The sequence below is a fragment of the Octodon degus genome, unplaced genomic scaffold (genome assembly GCF_000260255.1).
Source record: "Octodon degus isolate 3935 unplaced genomic scaffold, OctDeg1.0 scaffold00162, whole genome shotgun sequence".
NCBI lineage: Eukaryota > Metazoa > Chordata > Mammalia > Rodentia > Octodontidae > Octodon > Octodon degus.
The window spans coordinates 4,046,020-4,053,527 of NW_004524738.1; the positions used below are offsets into that span (position 1 = coordinate 4,046,020).

Here is a 7,508-nt window from a genome sequence, read left to right on the forward strand (position 1 = left end):
ACATTCATTATTTCTTTAAATGATCTTTCTGGTTGTTCAGGAAAAGAGACTTGGAAGATATAGAAACCAGTACCATTTAGTTATTCAGTAAAATAACTCAAAAGGGAGAAGTTGGCAGCTTAGATTTAGATATTGGTGGTAAGGTAAGTAAATATGTTAAAGTGTGTTGGAGATAGAGAAAACAGGTAAGTAGGAAATATGTTGAAAGCAAGAAGTGATAAAAGAAGAGCAATCAGAGATGATGACTCATGGTTTTGGCTTGTGCTACTAGATAGAAAAGTGGAGCTATTTGTTGATAGGGCAGACACAAGTGTGGGTGATGACAAGTGGGATTGGTGGTAGTTTTGATGGGTGGACATGCTTGTAAGACCCTGAAGAAAATGATTCTTATGGAGTCTGAAGAAGAACTCAAGGACTGACACTATGCTTGGAATAGGATGAGATCCTTTGGGAAAGAGTGAAAATAGATAATTTAGCCCAAAATAAAAGCCTGGTACAGTTCAACATTCAGAGATAAGGTTTGGCATCATGTTGTATCAATTCAAGACCCTAAATATTTCTATTTCAGCCTAGATTGGCCAAGGCAAGATGGGTCAAAGTCAGAGTGGTGGCCATGGTCTTGGAGGTGGTAAGAAGGATGACAAGGATAAAAAAAAGAAATACGAACTTCCTGTACCAACTAGAGTGGGGAAAAAGAAGAAGAAAACAAAAGGACCAGATGCTGCCAGGAAACTGCCACTGATGACACCTCACACTCAGTGCCATTTAAAACTACTCAAGTTAGAATTAAAGTATATCTTCACATGGAGGAAGAATTTATTAGAAATCAGGAACAAATGAAACCATTAGAAGAAAAGCAAGAGGAGGAAAGGTCAAAGGTAGATAATCTGAGGGGGACCCCGATGTCAGTAGGAACCTTGGAAGAGATCATTGACGACAATCATGCCATCATGTCTACATCTGTGGGCTCAGAACACTACACAGCATCCTTTCATTTGTGGACAAGATCTCCTGGAACCAGGCTGCTCAGTCCTACTCAACCACAAGGTGCATGCTGTGATCAGGGTGCTGATGGATGACACAGATCCTCTGATCACAGTGATGAAGGTGGAAAAGACACCCCAAGAAATCTATGCTGACATTGGTGGGTTGGGCAACCAAATCCAGCAAATTAAGGAATGTGTGGAGCTTCCTCTCACCCATCCTGAATACTATGAAGATATGGCTATAAAGCCCCCTAATGAGGTCATTCTCTATGGTCCACCTGGCACAGGTAAAACCTTGTTAGCCAAAGCAGTAGCAAACCAAACTTCGGCCACTTTCTTGAGAATGGTTGGCTCTGAACTTATTCAGAAGTATCTGGGTGATGGACCCAAACTTGTATGGGAATTATTTTGAGTTGCCAAAGACTTTGTGCCATCCATCATGTTTATTGATGAAATCACCACTGGGACCAAAATATATGATTCAAGATCTGGAAGTGAGAAATTCAGTGAACAATGTTGAAACTGTTGAATCAGTTGGACAGATTTGACTCATGAGGAGATGTGAAAGTTATCATGGCCACAAACTGAATAGAAACTTTAGACCCAGCACTGATCAGACTACGGTGCATTGACAGGAAGATCGAGTTCTCCCTCCCCGATGAAAAGACCAAGAAGCGCATCTTTCAAATTCACACCAGCAGGATGATGCTGCCTGATGATGTAACACTCGCCGACCCAATCATGGCAAAGGATGATTTCTCTGATGCTGACATCGAGGCAATCTGTACAGAACCTGGTCTGAGGGCATTGCAAGAACGTAGAAAGAAAGTAACAGATGAACATTTCAAGAAATCTAAAGAGAATGTTCTTTATAAGAAGCAGGAAGTTACCCCTGTGGGGCTGTATCTCTAGAGAACCACAGCTGCCTTCAGGAAAGTGGTTGGGACTTTTCTCAACCCTTGGAAAGGATGAGATTTGGGAAGGAGCCCTGAGGATGACAGTTGATTTTTATTGATAACATGTCATGTCTTTTCTAGTATGACATATAGGATGCCTACTGGACAGCCTTTGTCTGTGGTCACTTTGCTGCTTGTTCCCTGCTTTCCAATAAAATGTGCTCTTTCACAAATAAATATTTCTATCTCTATTGATACTGACATCCTCATCTAAACTCTCACTATCTTTCTCATGAGCCTCGGAAATTACTTTTTTTTTCTTTTTAACTTAAAAACAATATAAATTTGTTATCTTAAAGCTGTGGGCATACAAGTCTAAAACGGATTTTAAAGAGATGAAGTCAAGGTGTTAAAAGAACTGAGTTTCTTCCAAAAACTGTAGAAGAAAATAGAGTTCTTTGTCTTTCCTGTAACATAAAGGCTGCCTGTATTCCTTGGCTTTTGGCTCTACATCACTGTCACTTCCATTGCTGCCATTATGTCTCTCATCTGAGTCTGACACTCCTGGCTCTTGCACTTTGTTTGAAAAATGATTTATATATTAGTTTCTTAAGTATCATGCATTTCAATTATATTTGCATACTATAGACAAAGTGATCCGGACATCCTTAAATCATGTCCTGTTTTCATTTCAGTCACTTCTGATCTCACCATGCTTAGAGTGATGAGCAATGACTACATTTGACAGAATAGCTCTATGTGGTCCTCTCCACTCTCGCTATACTATGCATTCCTTCTTAGTTTTGTACTCTAATTATCTTTGTGTTTATATCAGGTTCTTCCTCTCACATACATCACGTGAGAGCTCACCATAGATACCACCTTTTCTCCGGGCCACCATTCCTAGGCACATGCTTGTTCTTCTCCTTGGTAAGTTATCTCTCTTCTTTTAGCCCAAGTAATTGCAACCAATCTTTTGGATTTCAACTAAGCTATCAATCCTACCAGAAAAAAATCTTACTGAAGCTTTCATATTACATTTGTGTACCCTTTGCAAGTTGCGGAAAACTCAGTACAGATTGATTTATAGAAGGGGAATTTGTTGGCTGCTGCAGTATGAAGTCTAGAGTTCATTGTTCAGAAGTGGTTGAATGAAGATTGTGTTTATGTTTTCTGGACCAAGTGTCTCTGTGTTTTGGTTATGTTATTAGTGTTGGCTGCAGTATCAAAATAGTTCTTCCATGCTGCAAGACAGCAACAATAATTGCAGTCACCACCTTTATCCACCCTGCAAGAGTGGCTGATTTCATTTCATCTTCAGGTATTGTATATGCAAATCTAAAAGGATTATGTCCAGTTTTTGATAATTGAAATATGTAGCTTACATCACAGGAAAATTTATCATGTTCTAAAGGAGGAAACTCAAGGTTGTTATATGGCTTCACAAAGATGTCAGAGATTCAGGTCAGTTTCAACTTACTGCCCTGATGCTCTGACATGTATCTACACTCTAGCCAGCAGTGGGAAAGAAAGTAATGAACAGGCTGTGCAAAGAACTCACACTAGCTTTACTAGGGTGCATTTTTAGAACACTGTAATATAACATCTCTACTTTTAATTAGCCAGAAATTAGCCCCAAGGGCCTGCCAGATAGCTCAGGGGACTAGAGCACCTCTTAGGCAGAGCACACTGGCCCAGGTTCAATCACTGGGATGGCCATTTTGGTCCCACCCCTGGGGCATGCTGAGATGGTGATTGAGACTGGGCGTGGTGATGTGTCCCTATAATCCCAGCTCTTGGGAAGCTCAACACAGGAGGATCACTATGAGTCTGAGCCATGTAGTGAGACCCTGTAGCAAATACATAGAGTTATAGGGACAGACACAAAAACTCCAAATGGCCATGTTGAAGATTAGCAGTAGGCCTGACCATAACTTATGCTGTATAAATTCAATTTCTTTTGTTGCGATTCTTCCCACTATGACTTCACACAGATACTGTCTTGGCTTTCCCATCACTAGTCACAATACCTGACACCCACTGTTTAAAGGAGGAGAGATTTCATTTGGCTCACATTTTAAGAGGGTTCATTTCATGGTCAGCTAGATTGAAGGCTAGAATATACTGGTGGACAGAACATAGTGAGGCAAAGTTTCTTAGTTTATGGTGGCCAGGATACTAAGCAGGGAAGCAGTACAGAGAAAGGGGTGAGGGGCCAGACACAGACCCCAAGGCCATACTCCAGACCTACTTATAAACACACAGAAGCCAGCTTCATTAATCTTCCAGGAGAATCTCAAAACCAACAAACTGCTGATCCACACACTAACTGCCATAGCTTCGCTTTCACTGGTGCTTGCTCCCCCAAGGCCTGAGGGTGCTCACTTATAACTTCTACCAAGTTCTGTTTTCTCCTTTACTTTATGAACACTGAGTAAAGGAATGATGAGAGTCTAATGCATTTGGGTCCTTGATGGATCAAGCTGTGAGTGCTGGTGTAAAGTCAAATACATAGAGTTCCAGAAGAGTAGTATGGGGGAGGAATTGTCAATACAAATGGTTCTGGAACTTACTCTTTCTATATTGAAACCAAACTCTTGAAACTGTCAAGGCAGATGACTTCTTTTCATTGAGTCTGAGACTCAATGTATTAAATAAGGTCAGACTCAATATTGCCAATTGCATACTGTAGGGGACATGATTTGTATGGTATTCTATGTGTCATTTGTTCCAGTCACATAAAATGACTGAAAATGGATGACCTTTTGGTTCCCCCAATCCGTGGCCTGAGAGGCAGTCATGGCACCCAGCTGGAATGGCATGATTCTGAAGCCCCACTTCCACAAGGACTGGCAGCTGTGTGTGGCTATGTAGTTCAATCAGCGAGCTTGGAAGATCCACAGGTGTAAGGCCCAGCAGGCAAAAGCACGCTGTATTGCCCCGCGCTCTGTATCCGGACCCATCTGGCCTATTGTGTGCTGTCCTATGCTGCGATGCCACAAGGTCCAAGCTGGCAGGGGCTTCAGTCTGGAGGAGCTGTGGGTGGCTGCTATTCACAAGAAAGTAGCCTAGACCATTGGCATCTCAGCGGACCCAAGGCGGCAGAAGAAATCCACCGAGTCCCTGCAGGCCAATGTGCAGCGGCTGAGAGTACCGCTCCAAGCTCATCCTCTTCTCCAGGAAGCCATCAGCCCCCCAAAAGGGGACAGCTCTGCTGAAGAACTCAAATTGGTCACCTAGATGACAGGATCTATGATGCCCATCAGGAATGTCTACAAGAAAGAGAAGGCCAGGGTCATCACAGAGGAAGAAAACAACTTCAAGGAATTTGCCAGTCTGCGCATGGCCCGTGCCAACTCCTGGCTCTTTGGCATCTGGGCAAAGACAGCGAAGGAAGCCACAGAGCAGGATGTTGACAAGAAAAAATAAAACACTGTTGCAATCTTGTAATAAATGCTCAGAAGAAGAAAAAAAATGGATGATATCACTTAGAAAGGGCAATATGATGATCCTAGATAATATCTAATCATTTTCAGTCTTAAGCATTCTGATTCTCAGAGGCTATGTTATTGCCTATTGCCTTCTAACTTTTATGGGGACATCTGAAAAATGTGGATTTGGATAATGGGATGATGCACAGCGCACTCCACCGTGTACTATGTCATGTTCAGTCCTTGGTACCCTGGTTCTCTTTTCTTCATTTCAAGAAAGCACAGCAACAACCAAATAGATGAGAATCGACTTGCTCCTTAGTTACTTTTATGCTTGCTTTTCTTTACACCAAATATATAATGTATAAAAGTGCTTCATGCATGTTTAATTATGAATTATTATAGCCTACATTTTGGTTTTGAGAATGAACCCCCTACTTCATGCATTATAATACTATAAATCATTTCTAGCAGAATCAAAAGAGGACATTCCCTTTCTACACAAAATGAAGATCTGTTTTCTTCCATGTGTTTTTCTTTCAGCTTGGTAACTTCATCCATGAACTCTGAAAGAAACTGCTTTTGTTTTCAGAGAAAGTGTTGTAACTTTCATTTAATCGAACAAAGTGGTGAGGGTTTATGATCATCACTGGGTTTGCGGCTTATTCAAGATAACGGCGAGTAACTTTATGGAGCCTGTGTTATGCATCATCATTATTACCCTAGGTTGTGAGCAGAAGATTCATGATTCCTAAGCAAAAAGTAAATGTTTAAGCAGAGCTTAATTTTGTGATAAAATAAAAGTTATAACACAGTTTATCTAACTTTTTATGGAACGCATAATCCTTATTGTGATACACAGTAAACAGGCATAAATATTAAACTATTGTATTTAAGGTTCATGTTTAAAATTACTCTTACACAGACAAATATTTTTGTTTCTTTGCATCTTGAATCTATAACAACAGCATTCAGATGGTAATAGACTAAGAATTGGGTACTTACCACTATTTAAATGCAGAATGTATTACTCTCTAAAATCACTATGTCAGAAGATGTCAGAAAAAAGAATAGGCTGAAAAAAAAAAACACATGAGTAAACTGCTGAAAATTTTATTTAATACAAAATTCATACGGGTGAGAATCTGAAGAATGAACATATTTATTAGAACATAGAATTTAAACATAAACTATAATAATTATATTCATTACTGTTCCTACTGAATATCTCAGTCAGGATTGTATGACTGACTTGCAACTTGCTTCTAAGATCTGGGTTGGCCTAGAAAGCAGAAAGCAGGAAGCTTGTATAGTGGATGAAACTTTTGTGATAAAAATGGTCACTGCCTCCTCTCAATGACAAGAGTGTATTTCCCTGTTTCACTAAGATGGGCTTTAGCTCTGTGACTTGGTCAGTCCAAGAAGTATGAAGGAAGGTGATGTCTACCACACTAGAGCATAGCATTCAAGGACCATAGTGAGGACTTATCCTGTTCGTTTTCCCTCCTGTCTGAACACTGGCATATTCTAGAAGTGGTCCTCAGTCTTGGTCTTGAAATGAAGATAATTGGAGCAGAACCATAGAAAACCTTTCACAAGGTTGTATATGATCAAGAAATAAGCCTTTGCTATATAAGCCACTGAAAAATTAGGTTTGAGCTCCTACAGAGTAAGCTGAACTTGTGCTTAGAGATGTACCAGCCAATATGAGTAGAGGTATTTCATAGCCCATACAGATGAGTCATCAAATGGAGAGGATACCACACTGTATAAACAATGGGGGTTTGTGTTATGTATTATTCAATTATAAGTTCAAGATCAAGCACTGCAAATAGAGTTGGATAATCAGAAAAACACTACAGTATAAGTAACAGCATTTTAAAATGCTAGAGAAGTTGTAAAACAACATAATTAAATCATAAAATGTGACAGATTTTATGGAAGCCAGTGTTCATGTGGTGCATACTCAGGGGACTCCTCTAGTCATGACACTGTACAGTCTTCTGAGTTGTGTTATATTCTTTGTGGCCAAAGTAATTGATTCCTAGGATATAAACTTCCATGGGGGGAAAGCTGTGGTACTTAATGTTTGAGGAAAGTTGCAATAACTGCCTTTGGGTAATCCATAAGATATATTAGGACAGGGTTTGAGATGTTCTATATGAGATATCCATTGTAGTTCTTTTTGACATATA

General features: G+C 40.1%; 1 pseudogene; it reads left to right on the forward strand.

Annotated features, from left to right (window-relative positions):
• The first annotated feature begins 588 nt into the window (after positions 1–588).
• LOC101579241 lies at positions 589–1,898 on the forward strand (annotated as a pseudogene).
• The last annotated feature ends 5,610 nt before the right edge of the window (positions 1,899–7,508 follow it).